Source organism: Rhinolophus ferrumequinum, chromosome 11 (assembly GCF_004115265.2).
Source record: "Rhinolophus ferrumequinum isolate MPI-CBG mRhiFer1 chromosome 11, mRhiFer1_v1.p, whole genome shotgun sequence".
Taxonomy (NCBI): domain Eukaryota; kingdom Metazoa; phylum Chordata; class Mammalia; order Chiroptera; family Rhinolophidae; genus Rhinolophus; species Rhinolophus ferrumequinum.
The window spans coordinates 15,402,438-15,422,402 of record NC_046294.1 but is presented as its reverse complement, the minus strand read 5'-3'; the positions used below and the strand labels follow the sequence as shown (position 1 = coordinate 15,422,402).

The following is a 19,965-nucleotide window of genomic DNA, read 5'->3' as shown; positions in this document are numbered from 1 at the left end:
TTTTAAAGCTTTATTTAAGTAAACTATAATAAACTGAACATTTAGAAATGTACAACTTGGTACGTTTTGACATATGTATGTATACAATCATGAAACCATTATGACCATCAAGATAATGAATATATCCATCACCCGCAAAAGATTCTTCCTGCCCCCTTTATAATCTCTCCATCCTGTCTTTTCCCACCTCCATTCCTTGGTGATTGCTGATCTGATGTCTGTCACTTGATTAGTTTGAGTTTTCCAGAATTTTAGATAATGGGAATCATACAGTGCACTCTTTTTTTGGGGGGGGGGGCATCTATATCCCTTAGCATTTCTGGGTCACTGGCTTCTTCATGTCCAAGTCTGGGATATGTGATGAAAAAAAAAAAATCCCAGGCAGCTTGTCACCGTGCTGCTCCTTCGGTCCCCATATTGCTAGTCATTGTGTCTCCTCTCCACTTCTCAGAGTCTTCTTATGTTTCTTTTTTACATAATGTCCAAGGTTTTTAGTTGTACTTTGTGGGAGAAAAAGGGGAAAGTACATGTATTCCATCTTCCTGGTAGCAGAATTCCTGATGTATTTTAAAAGCTGCCTCTGATTCCACTTTCACAAAACACATTTCCTTATGAAATAGGGGCAGCATCCCAGTGTCCTTCAAAATAAATGGAAAACAAGTTTGTGGTGGGAGACAAGATGATCAGTAAGCTTTAGGCCACCCCAAAAGCTGCCTGCCAAAACATTACACCAGAGGCAAAAAGCTACCTCTTTTTACTAGAAATGCTTCAATACAATGAGGTAATGTGAACACTGGTGATTTCATCCGTTGCCCATACAGACTTCACATGTCTGGTTTCTACATGGCTAAAATCTGCTTGTTCTTCTTTGCCTTCCCCCCAACTACAACAATTATGCACACCTTCTCCACTGTCCACAAGTCTCTCAGAGACTCCATTCCTTTCCTTGAATTAACTCACCTCCTTTTTCCAAGCAGAATACACACCATGAGACAGGCAGGACCTCAACTTTCAGCACTCGAATTCTACTCATGTCTGCTATGGCCACTTTGTGTGAATAAGAAAGAAACACCCTTCCTTCGAGGCTCTTCACTATCATCTGCCAGGAAATAATCATGATTACTATTCAAAATGAAGATGACACTGCAGTCAGTAGTGCCCCCTGGATTTGTGAAATGCACAATCTGCTCAACAGCACAGATCCTACAAATCTACCTGTGCCTGCCCCCACCCCATCTTCCTTTCCCAGAGTTACTACCTGAGGTAAGCCCCTCCACCTCTGCTCTGCATACCCTCTCTCCTCCTGTCCTGCTTTCTTAAGAATCGTCCTCAGAAACTACTCTTGGGCACGAGTCAATTTGGTCACAGGCTGATGAATATCCCAAATCCCTGGCTCCTACTCCTCAAAGGTAAACAAGTTTATGTCTTTCCAATCTTAAAAAAGTAATAATTAAGAAACGTGAACATCTTCCTTCCAGTATTCGTCTCATTTCTTCATAGGCAACTTCTTGAAAGGCCTATATTTGCTCATTTGTCCCCATTTTGTAACCATCACCCTCACATTTTCTTACATCACCCCAAGCTGCCTCCTCCCACCATCCCAAGGAACCTGTTCCAGCTAAATGCAATATTTGTTTAGACATGACATTTCTCTGTCTTCGTCTCACTAATTGCTCAGGATTATTTGCCCAGTTGACTACGCTTACTTGAAGCACTCTTCCCTTGCCTCCTGAAATACTATCGTCACCTGGTTTTTCTCCTAAGGCTACCTGCTCTTTTTCTTTTTCATGCTTCTGCTCTATTCCCATCCCCATGCACAAATCTAAGACACACACTTCTAGCTCAGGCCTCTGACCTAAGAGATCCAAACTGGCACATCCTGCTAAGCTTCTCCACTACAGGGTCCCAAAGACTCAACATGTCTAAAACCAAACTTCATACAAATCTGTTCTTCCTCCTTTCAGTATGTGTTCCCTTTCAGTATGTGACAGTCACCCAGCTATCAGCCCAGACCTGGCAGTCACACAACTCTGCACATTTCACACACTCAGCCCACCACCGCCTACTTCCTTACTATCTCTTGAACCTTCCCTCTGCCATTTACCATGCCACTCTCTAGCCCAAGTCCAAGGAGCCTTGGAAAATGTCCTGAAACCAAATGGGCCCACCTGCTTTGTGGGCTTCATGCTTCAAACTGCAGCAAACACGCCTTTAGGGTCCATGGCTAGGAGGTTTGAACATCAGGAGAGAAAGCGCTCTGTGCAGTGGGCTCTGGCACACAGCTCAGTGCCTGGCACCTAGTGAGGTCAATAAATATTCATTAGAACCAGAGAGAGGAAAGGAGGGAGGGAGGTGCAGCTGGAGCTCAGTCTCAGGGCTGCAATAGCAATCTGCCACACACAACATGGCGGCGACCGGGACCCACGCCCCATTTCCGTTTCCGGTGCTGAGCTAGGTCACTTCCTCTCCGGTTGCCTTGGGGTCCCTTGGAAGTTAAGAACGTGGGTAGTCTCTGCTCCTTTCCTCTTTCGTGTTCTTGTCTCTGCTCCAGCGCAACCTGGCAGCGTGGCTCCGAGGCCCTGCCCGCAGCAGCGGCTTGTCTGTGAGAAGGGGATGGAGGGGAAGGGCCATCCGGGAGTCAGGGGCGGGAGGAGAGGGAGGGGCGAAGGCGGAGGTGTCTGGGAAGCAGGTCAAGTAAGTGTGTGTTGAAAACCCACGCCAGAACTGGTTCTTATTGGGCTGTTGGAAGTGGCAGATACAATGTGTGGGCAGACACATTACTGAGTGATCTCAGTAGCCAGGACTTCGTCGCCATACAATGCACACGGGCCTCCGCAGCCCGAAAACCGTTTTCTTTTCCTTTAAGGTTTATTCATTAAATGTGCCTAGCCACCACCTGCGTGGACCGTCAGATAACCTGTCCTCCTGTTTTGAGGCCATGTCCAGCATGAGAAGGAGTCTATTGGTTTTCATTGATAACAGACACCCTTCTCCACCCCTCGCCCTTTTATTGAAGAGGCAGTGAAAAACCCAAGTGGAGAAAGCACTGTTAAAAGGGCTGAAAAGGCTACAGGAGGCCAGAGTCATTGAGTTTGGTCTTTTAAATGAAGATCTCTTATACTGAAGGAACTTGAAAGATTTGGGCATCCTGAGAGCTGCTGTGGGACTTGAAAAGCAGTAGAACCTTTGCCATAGATGATATGAAAGACGGTCACCAAATGAATATCCCGATTTGCAAAGCTAGTGAGCAACCACTTTGGCATTGGAACAAGCTGAAAACTTCTCCCTTCCTCAAACCAGTTCTCACAGCCCCACATTCAGTTTTGCTTAGTGTTTTAAGTGATTTCTGGCCTGATTTCTTTCTTTCTTTTTTTTTTTTTTTTTTTTGCAGGTGCAGCAGAAGCACTCGGGTAGCTGAAAAAATCATGGGATCTTCTTATTGGTACAACTTGCATTATTGTTTGTGTTATAGTGCGAGGCAAGGGTGAACAGACATTTCTCAAATGCCCTACAACTTGACTTCTGGAAGTTAAAAGAGAAACAGGTTTGAACAATTGGTGAGTGTAATGGAAAAAGAACATTTCATTTGATCACAGGAACATAGCTCTTGTGCTAATAAAATGCTTTAAAAATTAGAGTGTGGTTTTTAGTAATTAGTATAATTTTTGTTATCAAGTGGTTGATAACAAACAGACTAATTAGGTACCCTACTCAGTCATTTATCTAAATGAAAAGTTCTGCTAAATTGTGGGCATTGATTAAAGCTAATGGGGAAACGAGATTAAGATGAAAATCATAGAATTAAATTTTTAATGAGTTTGCCCCCTGAACAATTGCTTAGCGCTACTTGTGCCTGCCCAGGAAGGCCGTGGCTCTACTACCAAACCTCTGAACATAAAAATGTTTTATGAAAGACTGAATGTTGTATTCGGTCATCGTTCTCTTTAGTTCTGCTTACCAAAGAATTGAAAAGGAAGGCAACGTTTCGGATCTCATCGTCCTTTGCTGATACGTATAAAATATGAGCTGGGGGTTTTCATCAGTTCACTAATAAATATCTCAAACTTAACCCCTCTGAAGTAGAATGCCTCATTTCCCACCTCCAACTTCTCCCAGAGTTCCTTATTTCAATCAGTGACATCACCACACATCAGTGTGCTCAAGGCAGAAACCCAGCAGCAATCTTGAGTCCCTTTTGCTCATTCCCCACAGCTTGTCCATTAAGAATATCTATTAGCTCTTTTTCCAGGATCCACCTACTGTTCTCATCTCTCCCACCCTAACCCAGGCACCATCAACCCTTACCTAGTTGACTGCAGCCCTCCTTAATCTGTTCTCCCTGCTTCTAATCTCATTATCAATTTCCACTACCCGCCCCAGTCCATTCTTCACACAACAGCCAAAACATTGTTTTAAAGCATAAGTTAGATTCTATATCCTCTCTATCTAGCACCACTAAGTTGTCTTTCCATACCAATTCCTGAGCGCTACAAAACCCTACGTGACCTGGATTCCTCTGGGACACTCTCTACCCGTCCACTCACTATAATCTGCCACACTGCCTGTCTTCAATCTGCCAAGTTTGGACCTGCTTAGGGCCCTTATACGAGTTATTCCCTTTGCCTGGAACCCTCTTCCCTTAGGTGTTTGCAGAGCTAGATCTCTTGTTTACCTCCTCAGACAGGTCTTTCCTTCACTGTCCAAACTGAAGTAGCCTCCTGTTACACTCTGTCACATCTTCTTGATTCAGTTTTATCACAATCTTCCTCATTGTTACTATTTTCTTGTATCTTTCTTCCTTTGTTTTTTGACTGTCTCCCCCCTACTAATATGTAAACTCCACAAAAGGAAAAATCGTATCTTTCTTGTGGGTTACTGGATGGTCTCAATGCATGAGTGAATAAATACATGAATGAATGGATTCCTTTGGCACCAAGGTTGTTACCCTCTTGTCTCAGGTACACCAAAACAGGAAGGCTGGGAAAGGTCAGGGGACCAATTACCACCTAGAGTGGACCCTAAAACATGAGATGTGGTCAAGGACACGGAATGGAGAGAGGTAAGAGGAACATTGGGGAGAGTGGGCCAGGGGACAATGAAAGAAAATGGGAGTGAGATAGTATTACTCTCTACAGATACATATGGAAATCCTAAAACTTGCACAGGCATGTCTCAGCCTGAAAGTTAGTGGCTTTCCACATTTGCTCTGTATCTGAGTCTTACAGAACATTTTCCTGCTAGAGATGCTTAGGCTTTAGTGTCAAAAGAGTCTGATCCAGGGGTGGCCAGTTGGCTCAGTGGGTTAAAGCGTGCTGCGTATTTTTGTCTAAACAGCACTTTGCCATATTATACCATCTAGTATTTATATTGGTAACTCAGGAAAATGTCAAAAACAAATTATGCTGCGGTGAGACAATGCTGAAGACTCCGCTTTCTTCTCTTACTCTAAGTTGGATTTGAGGGCATCCAGGGACTAAGGAGAGAAAGTGTATCATTGGTGCCCAGGTTTTAAAAACAATGCAGCTTAGACTTGAAGCCTTTCCTAAATCTTTCTCACCTCCGTTTGGTCAGTCACATTCCTGGGGTTAAGCTTCTCTCTTCCATGTGTCCCTCAATTGGACCTTTTCCCCTTGGAGGTGTCCGTTGACACTAAAAAAAAAAAACAAAACTGAATGGCAAACTTGATTCGGATCTGCTCCAGTGTCCCACGTTGCATTTAATTTTCATGTCTCCTTAGACTCCAATCTGTGTCAGGCACTCATTATTTCCTTTTCTTCTATGACCTTGACACTTTCGAAGAATACTGGTCAGTTATTTTGTAGACCATCTCTTGATTTGGATTTGTCTGATGTATTTTTCCATGATTAGACTGGGGTTTTGAAGTTTCTGAAAGAAAACCACAGGAGTGATGTGTCCTCCTCAGCATACCATATTAAGGGGTCCGTAATGCCAATCTGTTTATCACTGGTGATGTTGACCTTCATCCCTTAGTGAGGGTGATGTCTGTCAGGTTGTTTTGCTGGGAAGTGGAAAATTCCATCTGTAATTAATATTTTTGGGGGGAGAGGCTGTGAGACTCCCTCAGCACTATTCGTAATTACATTTTCCCTCTTTGTGAATGTTGGGATAGAGAGGGGGGCGGGCAGTGCGTTTTGTTCCTTGTCTATCCCAAGAACAGACAAGAGTTTGCCATGGTTGTGCTGCATGAAGTCAGAGCTGGCAGAAACGTTTGCCGTTATAAAAAACAACTCTGGCTACATATTGATATCCATAAAGGAAAATGTGACATGGCACGTTTCTATTGTGGAGGTGGCAGGGGTGTGAACATTGTGAATTGAACGCAGTTCTTTTTATCCATGAGTTCACTCAGCAAATGTTTCTCAGTAAGGGCTAACTTTATTTGCGTGTCTACAATTTGTCAGGCACTCTATTAGGCTCTCCATCTTTTATTATCTCAGTTCATATGCATAACACTTTATAGTAGATATTATTACTCATTTTACAGATAAGGATCCTGAGGCTTAAGGAAGTCAACGCAAGTGGCAGAACTGGGACTTTAAGCCAGGCCTGTCTAACTCGAAAGTGTGCGATTTCCACAGCACCAATCTTATTCCCCTCCTGTGTGCCTAGCCCTGTGATCAGTGCTGAGGACATAGACCTGGAAGACACGTGAGCTCGTGCTACCATCCAGAGGCCTTTGGAAGGGGCACTAGGCCTGGGGAAGAAGCTTTACTCGGGCAGTGCCCCTCCCTTGAGAATCACTGAGATGGTTTTTCTCAGGTCTTGACTGTGTCAGGGTGGATTTGCCAGGTTGCCTTCAGTTACAAATAGTTAACCAGAGAAAGAAACTAATATCGATGGCATGCTTGCTCTGCTTGTTGTTGGTTTGTCTTCATCCCAGGCACCCTAGGAAGTGGGCATATTCTCTCCACTTAGCTCATAAGGAGACTAAGGCTCAAAGAGGTGAAATAACACCCCCGACGTCACCAGCTAGTCAATGGCTAACCGGGAGTTGAATCCCAGGTCCGACTGATTCTGAAGCCCCGTCTTCAGCACGTCTCGATACTCCAGGGATACAGATTCCACATCCTCACCACTCCCAGGACTGTGTGCTGTTGTTATCTTCTTGTTTGCAGAAAGGGCGATTGTATTTGTACTGTGCCTGATGGACGCTGACAGCAGTTCATTTTAGCAAGTATATTTTGCTCAAACCAAAGGATCTTTGTGCAGCTTTTGCTTTTTAACCCCCGCCTCCACAGTCAATCCATGTCAACAGAAGGAAAGTGGATAGTGATGATTCTGAATCATTTGTGACATATAAAATGCTACTGGATAAACAAGCACGCTTCCCTGAGAGATACGGCATATGGCAAGTCGGGTCCCTGCCCCCTGGCTTTTGATGAGAGAGTTTTGTTCCTCCCAGAGTCAATGCTTAATAAATAGCATTTGATGCTTCTGCTAATAGTCTCTGGCCTTAATGTCACAGGGCATTTGCTGAACTGTCCGCTGACGGAGGGGACAGAAACGGTCCATCGTGCTCCTGCCTCTTCCGTTTGGGCATCTCCCTAGACGCTCTTAGATCATGGTTCTTTCTGTGCTCGTTTTGAAAATGCGACAGCAAGGTGAGTTAGCTGCCTGCAGGGGTAGGGAAAGAAAAGGCAAACTGACTGTTAGCAGGCCTAGGGCTCAGGATGGGGAGATCAGCTGGCCCTCTGGTGTATTCAGATTAGTCCATTTTGTCCCGACCACATGGGACGGAGGTTTGGTGGTGACCTTGACCTGCTCCTGTTGTTCTGGTGGAGGAGTGAGAAACACTGATCAGGGAGGACGCGCGGAGTGAAGAGGAACGGGGTATAAGGAATTGGAAGATAGAACTGTTTTCCCCGTTTTAGTTTGGACTCCCTCAGACCCAGAGCCAAGGATTCAAGTGTAGGTCATTCATTTGGAAGGTGCAGGAACCATTGGTAGGGAATTGGGGAGCACGAGCTGGGCAGGGCAGAAGGCCAATAAAGGCTACGTTATCAAGCTAGCTGCTGCTGTGGGGTCTGGAACTTAATCCCACTGGTGAACCCTGGGAAATGGTACGGAGCACATTTTTCCTCTCCTCCCACCGGGGGAGGGCCCTGGGGTATTTATGCACCCACTTCTGAGCGTCAGTGATTGAGGACAGCTCCCAGGCTCCCAGGAAGGGTGCTGAGCACACAGAGTGGTTTCTGCAGCTTGGGAGAAAGAGCCCAGGCAACGTGGTGCAAATGTTGGCAGGTAGGGTCAAGCCGCGTGCATTCATGTGGTAAGGCCTGGTGGGTGTGGGCTGGGTACCACCACCATCCACTACGCCCCTTAAAACAAAACAAAACGAAGCACCCGCTCTTCCCCCAGTGGCCCCCATCTCATTATGTAGCACCAGCATTTACTCAGCTTCTCAAGCCAAAGACCTTGGTATTTTCCTTGACACTTTTTTGCTCCTGCCTTACATTTAATCTATCTCCACATCCTGTGACCTCTATCTTCAAAATATGTCTTGAATTCTACTTCTCACCATCTCCACCATCATCGTTCACCGGTTTCTGCACCAGCTTCCTAGCCCAGATTCTTATTTATATTCTTACCCTGCCCTTACCCATGTAGCCAGAGTAATCATTTTAGATTACTTTACAACCCATCTCAAAACCATTCAGAGGCTCTGTATTACTCTTAAAATAAAACCTGAAGTCCTTGCCATGTCCTAAAAAGCCCTGCATGATCTAGCTACTGGCTGCAGCCCTGACTTCAGTTTCCACCCACTCTCCTTACTCACAGTGCCCCAGCCATTTTGGTTTTCTTGCTGTTCTTCCTGCCTCAGGGCCTTTGCACTTGTTCTTTCAACATAGAACGCTACTCTAGATAGTCATGCCGTGTAATCAGTTTGTCTGGGTCTCTGCTCCAATGTCACTTCCTTAGACAGGACTTTTCTTAGTTATCTAAGAAAGAGCCTTTTGTCACTCTAGTCCCTTAGTCTGCTTTATTTATTTTTTCCATAGCAGTGATCATGACCTGGCTGATACTAGTTTGTTTTTATTTGTTGCTTATTCCTGCACTAGAATGTAAGTGCCATTGGTGGGAGGACTTTGATTCACTGTGTTATCCCAGCTTCTTGAATAGCACCAACACACGGTAGGTATGTGGTAAATATTTGTTCAATGAGTGGATTAGTAACTTTACTGGTCCTGCTGAGAACACCCATCGGTCAAGAACTTTTACATCAGACGAGAGAAATTGCAAGCCTTCGTTTGATAACCGCCTGGCTGCATTTTTTCCCTCAGAACGGCCCCTAGTGAAGAATACACCTTTGGCAGCATCAGTGGAAGGTCCTGGGGCTCCTTCCTATATGTTCTTGACATCTATTGCAAATCTTAACTTGTTCCTATTTCTTTTTGTTTGCCTTTCTGAGAACAGTAGAGGGAAGTCAAGGTAACCAGTGTGTTGCAAGTTGTACCGTGGATGAACGCAAAGTGTAGCCTTGTTTTTAATAACGAGAATGCAAGGTTGGTCGTTTCCCCAAGAGCCTGGCACCCAGTAGGTGCATTCTAAACGCTGAGTGAATTGACAGTGTCATCTATTTGATGTTACTAAGTTTTTCTTGTGTGCTTGTCGTTCTGCAGAAGGTATAGCATCGTGTGGCCCACACGTTAAAGACACCAAGAGTGAGGGATTTTCCCCGTCACTCCCCCCCAGCCCAGAAAATCCCTAGCCTTATCTCCGGCCATCTCTTCTCATACATACCAGTCCATCGTCCTGAAAATAGTCGAGTCAGTTCTCTCTTTTGTGTGTCGTTTAAGACGATTTAATTTACTCCATTCTAAAAATCAATACAGGCTCATTTTAGAAAATTTATAAATTACAGAAAAATAGAAGAGTAAGAAAAGTAACACATGGTTCTACTACCCAGAGATAACCACTGTTAATATGTTGGTGTATTTCCTTCCAGTATTTTCTATGAATCTTTTTACATAGTTTTAATATACAATTTTATATCTTTCTTTTTAACTTAACATTGCACTATAAGCATTTATTCTTAATACTCAACATTTTGCTAATATTTTTTTAATAGCCGTGTACTATTACATGTCCCTGTTGTAGACCATTTAGCTTGTTTTCTGTTTTTCAAAATTGTAAGTTATGCTGGGATAAACATTCTTTTATGTGTATTTTTGCTGGCTTTGCTGATTATTTCTTTAGAATAGAATCCTAGAAATGAAATAACTAATTCTAAAGGATACAAACTCTTAATACATTTTTGTGAGATTTCATTTTGATTTCTAAAAGTCGGGATGTGACTTCCATACAAGCTCTAGAAAAGCAGATTGCCTCAAAGAATTGACTTCCAGTTTTGAAACGGTTCAGACTCAGAGTGTTTTAGCATTCTGTTCAAATGAGCACAGAAATCTCTGTAGCCTATCTCCACTTCAGGTCTCATCCCTCCCTGATAAAATGCAGCGACAGCATTATAAAAATCTTGCTTTGGTAAACAATGTCTTTTTGTGTTCTCAAGGATGACTTTCTTAAGTCTTTCTGGTGGGGATTGGGTTCCTGCCTAGAATTACGTGTAAGATTTTTGCATGCCTGTTTGTTACGTCTTCAGGGTTTAGTTATGCTTTATGTTTTTTTCACTGCCAATCTGGACTTCTCCAGATTTCATGGCAGTGAAACCTGCTTTTCAAGTCATTCTGTGTCTTGCCTGACAGGCCAGGACTATCTTGGCAGGGACTGCTCTTGGGGACATCATATAAGTAAGGAGTTCTCTCCCCAAGCTGGGCCAGCCTGGAAAGGACCGAGCCAACAATATTATATTAATCGTTTATACACGGAGGGAAACCTTGGCTTTCGTAGATATGAGGGTCAGGCATGATATGATATCCAGAAGAGTCAAGGGACATAGGTTGGTTTGGAGAGAGATGGTGCAGTCATACTACGTAATCTCATGCCTGCCATGTTGTTGAACAGAATGAGTCCAACCTCTCTGTACTGACCTGAAACAACGTCCATGCTTTTGTGTTAATTCTAAATAGCAAGTTGTAGAGAAACATGAATGGTTTGATCCCATATGTGTAACAAAGGCAAAAATTGGGTTTAGGGGAATCTTTAATGTCGACATGAACCAAAAGAAATATGTGAAAGGACACACATCAGACTGTTGGCAACTCTGGCTCACTTAGGAATGTGGAATTGGATTAGAGAAGAATGAGGAAACCTTTGCTTTCTACAACTGTGTTTACTGGATAACATATTACAATGAGCACGTGTTACTTTTGTATCTGAAAAAAAGGAGGACAGCTAAAGAAAGAAAAAATACTAGAGAGGAATGGAATGAAGAGTGAGGTTTAGGAACTAGTTTATAGGTAGGTCCTGGGCAGGGTTGGGTTCTCTCTCTCGGAAAGGCTGGTACTTTCTCCGTGGGAAGTACCAGCTTCCTAGAAGAGTGGGGCTGAGCTGGGCATGTCCTTCCCCTGGAAGCTGTTAGAAAAATCTAACGTGTTGGCATTCAGCTGTGATATCAACTTGGAATGGCTTCCGGAAAAAATAAGCAGAATGATCCTGACAGAGTCAGGAGTTGCTGTCCTTCCTCTGAGGGCTAGAGAGAGGCTGTCCAGGCGCGGAGAGAAGAATGGACTTGGAAAGCTCCAGGATGGAAAAGATCGGTTCAGCCTCAGCGTCAGAGAGCACTGCACCTTCTCATCTGGGAGACAGGTCCCAAGCCCTGAACTGGAGACAGTGCCCAAGGCTTTTATTAATCTTCTTCCCTTGGGAGCGAATGCTGAGGTGTGTGTCTTTGAAGAGGGATGGCTCGGAAACTACGTGACTTTTAAACACAATTTGTTTTCTATTTGTGAATGAGGGTGTGTTTACACTGAAAGAATGATTTCGACAATAATGAGTCTGCTACTAGAAATATAAAGGGATAATTGAATCTCAAAGTCTGTTAAAGACCGTTGACTTAGATCTTGCGGGATGACATTTTATTACAGAAGCCAACTTGGCTCTTGTATTCAGTTTCTTCTCTTCCTTTCCTCCCTTTCTTCATGAGCTTTCAAAAATTAGATTTTTTTCCCTTCCCCCAATCAGAAGTTGCAAAAAAGCCTCCGAGGAGAGTCAGGATACCTGAGAGAAGAACCTAGGGGGCGGGTGGCATCGCATGGCAGTTCAGCGTGGGCTCTGGAAGGTCGCCACTAAGCGTGTGACCTCCAGCAAGTATCCTACCTCCTCGAAGCGTCAATGTCCTTACCTGTAACGCCTGTAGTGTTTACTTCTTAGGTGTCAGGGACATGACGTGAGGTACTGCCTAGCACAATCCCAGCACTTTGTGGGAAGTGCCCAGTTAATTGTCATCATCAGAACTTTGGTCCTGCCCAGTTCTGCCACCAACTTGCTCTGTTTCCTCAGGCACGTCAGTCCATTTCTGCGATCCCCTAGCTCCTCACATGCCAGCAGAACTCTTGACAGTTAATAACACCAGTGGATCCCCAAAAAGGGACAAACGTAGTTGAACAGCAGTGACAGTAATCAAAATAACCCACCCCAATTCCTCTGTAGAAGATAACGTCGTTGCATTGGGGCCCGCTGTCCCCAATAAGGGGGCCTTTTCTTCAAAGAGTCTGGAATCTCCTCCACTGGGGCTGCTAAAATTGGCCCCGTTCTGTAGTCTGGTCTGCTAGCTACCTGTGTCCACACACTCCTGAAACTGGCCAGCAGCCCTGGCAGTCACACCCTATAGGCCGCCAAATGGAAAGGCTTTTTCTTTTGAGCAAATAGCATCACACGTGTTGCCATTGAAAAAATGGAAGCATTCACAGTGGCCCGGCATCCAGCTTCTCTGTGGCCTTTAGAAACAATTTCGTGACCAGAGAATGGCAGGAGACAAAGGTCTTTCTATCTGATCTGCTCACCAAGCTGGCATTGGATCATGGGGGGCCTGTGTATCCTTCTTTCCATGGTACCACATGGATAGTTATCGCTGTGTTTGTCTCCTCTCTTTGAATAGGACAAGGCAGGCGGGCAGGCAGGCAGAGGGATATATTTCAGCTGCCCTTGACTCTGTTTATAATCACAAACATGAAAGGAAGGGAAAGAGATTGAGTTTATAGGACTGGCTCTTTGTGTCGCCTAATTTATCTCTCTCAGGCAGCAGTGGGCTGAGCGGGTTTCCTTTTTTGTTTCCGATGTGGGAAACTGAAATATGAATGTATGTTGATGAGAGAATAAAGGAATTGAAAGAGGCATAAATCTTATCTTCTCACAACCCTAGAAGATCAGCTTCTTGTGAAGAAGGGGATTATACCTCTGTAATTAACTGCTTTGCAGCTCCTGGTGATAGCTGGGAGCTGAATAATAGCACCCAGCAAAGGTGGATGAAAGGCGGGCGGGGGCTGCAACGGCTGATCCTGGACAATGGTCTCAGGGCTTGACACCCTTTCCCGGTGCCCAGCTCTCAGGGAGTCAAGCCAGGAGATATCTGTCCCCTGTTTATCAACAGTCACAGCAGAGAAAATGGAATTCCAGAACAAATAGCTCAAAGAGACCTGTTCCTCTGTAGGCTGGTCGCTGCCATCAGGTCCCTTGAAGGTCCAAGCCAGGTTTTACACCCTTTGTGTTGCATCCGGTGCCCGGTACCTGTTAGGTGCTTATTAAATGCTCTTGGAGATGATTGCCAATTACCAGCTGTGAGATCTTGGGAAAGTTGCCTAATTTCTCTGACTTTCAGTGTTACGGTCCACAAAATGCAGAGGGGTCTTGTAGAATTCTTGAGAGGAAGAAATCAGATCATGAATATTAACAGATTGCTTATCCCAGTGCCTAGCACATGGCAGGTGACTGATAAATGGTGGCTGTCATATCGTGGAATAGAAATGGATTACAAATTCATAGCCACTTTATTAGTCAACGTTTCTGAGGCTAATCCTGCATAGGCACCGTAGGTACCCATGGAAGTACAGGAAACCTCTGAACACCCGCGCCAGGCAGGCAGGATTCTCTCCCCCATTGCACTGATGGTGAAACAGGCTCAGAGTGGACCAGTGACCTGCTCAAGGGAAGGGCTGTCATGGAACCCGGAATCCAGGTCTTCTCTCCCCGTCCCTCCCCGTGTCCCTTTCCCCTCAGTACCAGGCTCCCGGGCGCTCAGCCTGCTTCTCTACATCTGCCCATCACTCTCGAGACGTGACCACCATGGGATCCAACCTTTGGGCCATCTTTGCTTCACTGTTTCCTCCTTGATACTATGTGCTGGCATTACTGAGGCCTAGAGATTCTTCTTCTGAGACGTTTCCAGAACTTCTCCCTTCTCCATCCTGCTGCCACTCACACTGGCCCAGAACCTCATCTCATGACAACCAGGCTTCCTGCAGCAAGCTAGCTCCTGAGGGGTGTCTCAGGCTAGGTTCTCTTTCCATCACTCCCCACACCAGTGCCAGGTGAGCGGCCCCCACCCTCACTTTTCTGTCCTGTCCCACGAGGGAGCAGTAGCTACTCCCCACTGTGTAGCAAATCCACTCCACTTGCCTGACATTCCTGGGTCCCTTCAGCTGACCCACCCAAATCTGTCTCTTTTTACTCACTAGAACCCCTTCCTCCAGCTGAGCCTGCATCAGTGTCCCTCAGGCAGGCACCCCACAGCCACTCTGAGGCCTCCGTGGATTAGATCCTTGATAAAGATGCAAATGCGTGATACAGGATCCACCCATCCACTCTACAGATGGAACCTGAGTGACTTCGCCAAGTCACGCAGTGAATTGCTTTCAGAACCAAGCCTCAAATCCGGTCTTGTAGCTGAGAATTCAGTGCTCTTCCGTGGGACAAATAGACCATATGCCCTCAGTAACCACTGGCTGGGGCGGGGGGTGGAGTTCATTTAGAACCCTTGGGCCCTGGACCTGTGCAGTGCACCAAAGGGCCAGTGTGAAAGCCTGCGGGGGCCAAAGACTGAGTGAGGTACCGGGGGCAGGATGTGGGGGTGATGGGTGTTGGAGACTGAGATTTAGGGGACTGTCATGGAAATCGGCAACTGTAAGGCAGAGAAAAAACGGGCTGAACACCAGTCCCAGGCGTGTGCTGTGGGAACGTAGTGGTTAACTTCTCTGTTCTGAGGGGAGATCAGATTCAGGAGGGCTTTGGGCAAGACGGGGCCTATGGCTTGGGTCTGAGGAACCAGAAGGATTACGCTCAGTGGCAGTTGGGGACAGGGCATTCGGCATTGAGGGAGCAGCATGGACAGCGGTCGGGAGGTCAGACAGCCTGGGGTCTGTGGGGAGCAGCTCGGCTGGAAGCAAGGGAGCCTGGAAAAAGCAGAGAAACCCAGCTTTAAGTTCTGACTCTGCATCTAGTCTGACCAGCTTGGGTTTTGGGCAAGTTGCTTGATCTTCCTGGATCTTAGTTTCCTTAGATGTGATACAGGCATAATGATGATATTGCCTGTGTCCTGATGTTATTGTGAGGATGAACCAAAACAAAACAGTAAGGCACCAAATATAGGGCGTGGCACATAGTAGGTGCTCAACGAAATGGCCATCGTGTGCCCAACAAATGGGCAGTTTCTATTCCACAGTGTAACAAGAGGTACTGTTGGATTCCAGGGACAAGCAGGGGTCTGGGTGATGCTGGATGTTTTCTTTTGCCTTCCAATGGGCCCTTTCTCCTCCACCCAGGAGCTCACCAGCTGGCCGGGAGAGCTACTTGTCCACTCTTGGTTGCCAGAATGTTTGGAAATGACCAGAATGATCTTGTGGTCCTGTCATCATCCTTGAGCCCTTTCCAGCCTGAACACAATTGGGGCCAGTGTTCCAGGTCTGGTACCATTTTCTGGCAGAGCCTGTGTTTGGGAGTGAGAGCTGTGGTAAGGTAGAAACACACACTGGAAACAGCTGCTGGCTTCTCTGCCTGGTAAACACTCAATAAATCCTGCCACTTTGGCCCTTGTGAGGGGACAGGGAGCCGAAGGCAGGCCCTGCTCACTGCAGCTCGTGGCGCCGGGAGGGGCCACTTTTTCAGGAGTGTGCCGGCTTCCTCAGGCGGGGCTGGAGGGGGCGCGGGAGGTAGAGGCCCCCCCTTCTCTCTGGGCTTCTACGTGTTTGAGGACTCAACAGGTTCTTCCTGCCATTTACCATCTATGGGGCTTTGGGTCAGTTCTTCAGCCTCTTTGGATGGGCTCATTTCCAGCATGTCTCCGTATGCCGTTCCTCCTGAGTGAGTTGTTGCCAAATTTATCAATGCATCAGAATCATTTGACTGGCGCTGATTAAAAATTCAGGTTCCTAGGCCCTGGCCCAGACTCACTGAGTGAGGACCTCTGAGGGCAGGGCCCCAGAAACTGCATTTTAATGAACTCTCCAGGTGATTATGGTGTAGGAAGCCCAGGAACCGTCACTTGAGAACCACTGTCTGAGTTCCAACAGGTTCCCTGGGAAACCAGGAGAAAGAGTCAGTCAGAAGGTGGGGGCTGACAGGTGATGCCAACATACTTCTCTTCATATGCACATCTGCACTTATGCTTTTTGACTTTGGCTTCAAAGCAGATGCTCTTGTGTGTATGTTTCCTTTATATCCTAGAATGTAAAGGCTGTAAAGAGTGCTATAAAGAATGATACCCCATCCCTAGGACTTAACCTCATTTCTGATCCATCCATCCATCCATCCATCATTCTTCCATGCATCATCCATCATTTTCTGAGTACCTACCTGCTCTGTGCCTGGCTCTGGCTGAGTTTTGGAAACACAGGGAAGAGTAGGTCCGGTCCCCGGCCAGAATTCCCCATCTACTCAATTAGACACACAAATCATCCTACTATAGGAGCATGCGTTCGATGAGCGATGTCTCAAGTAGCCACAATGGTGATAAAAGGCAGAAATGATGGACTCCACTGGCCTGGAGAAACGGTCAGAGAGGACGTCCCACAGCGATTTGAGAGTGTGCTATGAAGACGAGTCGGAGTTTGCCAGATGGAGTGAGTGAGTGTGAGGGTGTGTAGGAAGGTAGGGGAGCCCTGTGAACGAATCCTTTCACACCCACAATGGGAGCACTGCCCTCTCCTCAGGCTCCATGGAGCCCACGTTCTGATCCTCATTTGCAACTGAAACCTCTAAACTCGGCCTCATGTCCTGGCGTTTCTGAGTGAAAAGAAACCACTCCTTAGTATGTGTACTGGCTCATCTCTCACACAGTAAACTTATTAGGGAATTTACAGGTGAACAGCCATCCATGGATGCTTCAAGATCCTGGTCCTAGCTCTGCGGGCAATGCACTGTGCAAACGTGGACAGGTCTCTGAGCCTCAGTTTCCCCACCTCTAAGATGGAGGATAGGCTTCCATCTCTGCCAGTTTCTACCTGGAGCACGGCCCTGATATCCTGGCTGCAATACACTTGTTAGCAACGATCCTTCTTTCCACCCCACGCTCGTCTGTCGAGCGTATCAGCATACAACATCTCTCAGGTTTAGTGGATTTGCTTTGAGCTCCCAGTATCAACTACTATCTGCCGCCTGGCAAGGGCGTTTTGCAAAGGAAAATGCAAGATGGAAGTTAGCCTGAAGGTGGCGCTGTGGTTCCAATTGCGGAGCTGCTTTCTGGAGCAGGTCTGTGTTTCCAGTGTCTGGAAACTGGGCAGAGTGGGTAGCAGGTTCTATTCCTTCTGGGGCTCTCACGATCCAGCAGGCCCTGCTCTTTTGCAGGAAGTAGCCAGGCCAGCCCACTCAGGCCTCCCTACCTCCTGGGCCCCTTCACACATCTTCAGAGCTCTTTGTTTCCCTTTGCGGCCTCCCTTCAGGAGAGGAGGAAGGAGAAAGCCTGCTGTGAATGGCACGTCAGGGAGCAGGAGTCTGTGCCCAAGTTTCCCCGGGGCCTTGTTTTCTGGTACTCATTGCAGGCAGGGGGGCACTGGGCATGGAGCTGCCGCGGAGTCTGGCATAATATGTTGTGTTTGGGTCACAGCCTCCTTGAACCCCCACTCCCCACTGTGGACTCTGCACCGCAGTGATTCACTTGATATTTTGAAAGCACTCCATAGTCTTCCTGCTGCCTTCTTTCCATCCGTGTGGGATCAGTGTTCAGCTGAGCCATCTAATAAAGAAGCCAGGGGAAGAGGATGATAGGGGACGTGGGGAAGGAAAGAGGGACGTGCTAACGTTTATTAAGTGCCCGCTGGGTACCAAGCACTCCCACAATAACTAGCACAGCTAGCCTTAGACTTTTTTTTCAGCTGCAAAACCCCTCCCTCCGTCCAAAATCACAGGCCAAACCCTGCGACCAGGGCAGCTGGTGGGGACAGGTGGGGCCCTGCCCTCTCTACCCGTACCTCGTGCCCTTCCCCGCAGCCCCTTTTTGGTGCTTCCACACAACCTGGGTCTAGAGTACTGTACTCATCAATCCGTAGATCACTCTTAGAGAAAATATTATCCCCATTTTTCAAATACAAAAGCTGAAGCCCAGAGAGATGGGGCGACTGGCCAGGATCGCAGATTGATGAAGGGTAGAGAGCCAGGCTGTGGGCCAGGCATGATGGACACCAAAGCCCCCAGCTCGCCCCAGAAGACAGTGCATGCTCTGCTTCCTCAGGAGGGCAGGAAGGGACTGGGACAGATACACACGGACACCGCTGCTGCTGGATATCTGGTAAACTTCCTGCCAAGAAGGAACCCAGAGAGGACCGAACTGTGGAAGACAGGAAACACAGGGGGCGTGGGTTCCGTGCCGCCCAGGAACTCCTTCGGCCTCCAGCTTGGCTGACTTCAGAAGACACCCGCCAACCACATGCTAGCAATTCAGACATGAGCTTTCCCAGCCACGATTAGACTTTGTTTTGTTCCAGGACAGCTGGGATTTCCGGCTGTAAAATATGAACTGGATCTCAGTTCCTACTTTGCAGGTAGAGGGGAGATGATCGAATAGCAGCTCCTGAAAGGCAAGATGCGGAAAAAGAACCGAAACAGGAAGTCATTTGTTTGCTTGGAATGTTTCGGCTGCTTGGAATCTTGTGTCAGCATAGATTTGGAGTCAGAAATACTTGGGTTCAAAGGTCATCGCTACTGGTTCGACCTGACTTCTCTGAGTCTCAGGTGCCTCCTCTGTAAACTGGTGTCACAAACAATCCCTGTGTCACCGGGGACTGTAAGGGTTAAGCAAGCTCTTGTGTGGGAACATCAGGCCTCGGGTGTGCAAAGTGAAAATGGCTGTCTCTCTGCTCTCCCAACTTTCCCCAAAGCCCGTTGAGTTTACTGCGTGTGCTAAATGGGGTGCTTCCAAGGGACACTCAACGGATGAGTTATCACTTTCATGTGGTCAACTGGCTGCAACTCTTTCTCATCTTATTCTGGGCGATGTGACATGCGGAGCCTCAGGATGGTGAACGGAGAGTCTCCGGGAGCTCAGGACAGTTGACTCCAACGCCTTCATTTCAGAGATGGGCAAAGGGACTTGCCTCAGGTCCCCCACTGGGCTAGTGGCAGAGCTGGGACTGGAATGCATATCTGTTGACTCCCAGCTCACTGCTCTGTCATCCCAGGTTTAAAGGAAGGGCCGCAGGATGCTGTCTTGGTCCCTCTGCTCCATGACCTGGTACATCTGAGGAGGACAGAGTGAGAGTTTCACCTAGCATGTCCTACCCTGTTCCATGAACCCAGTCACGTGGAGGTCATATATGGGAGTGGACGGGCTGCCATGATAGGACTGAGATCCCAGGAGCCAGGGCCAGTCCTGTCATCACCCAGAGTCAGAGGTGGAGCAGGCTCCTTCCACAGGCATCAAAGTGTAAGGAGACAATCCCATTTGGAGTTGATCCTGTCCCTGGCTCTTCCTAGCTGGGTAGGGAATCGCTCTCTCTGAGCCTTTTCCCTCATCTGAGAACCGAAGAGAATAAAAGTACACATCTCAGAGGTTATTGTGAAAACTAACTAAGTTACTATAATAATAACCAGCACTTACTGAACATGTACAATGTGCCA

The 19,965-nt window shown here is 46.9% G+C and overlaps 2 long non-coding RNA genes across 3 annotated transcripts; one reads left to right on the top strand and one right to left on the bottom strand.

Annotated features, from left to right (window-relative positions):
* Window positions 1-289: 289 nt before the first annotated feature.
* Window positions 290-2,315, bottom strand: LOC117029849 (uncharacterized). Its single transcript, XR_004424310.1, has 2 exons — window positions 2,169-2,315; window positions 290-638 (listed from the first exon to the last, which is right to left on the bottom strand). It is a non-coding gene; the product is annotated as an uncharacterized LOC117029849 (long non-coding RNA).
* A 10-nt stretch (window positions 2,316-2,325) lies between these two features.
* On the top strand, window positions 2,326-18,944 carry LOC117029848 (uncharacterized). 2 transcript variants are annotated; one of them, XR_004424309.1, is made up of 4 exons: window positions 2,326-2,602; window positions 3,392-3,557; window positions 4,959-5,059; window positions 18,891-18,944. It is a non-coding gene; the product is annotated as an uncharacterized LOC117029848 (long non-coding RNA). The 2 variants fall into 2 exon arrangements; XR_004424308.1 differs by lacking the exon at window positions 18,891-18,944 and adding an exon at window positions 6,506-7,398 and having other exon boundaries at window positions 2,328-2,602.
* The last annotated feature ends 1,021 nt before the right edge of the window (window positions 18,945-19,965 follow it).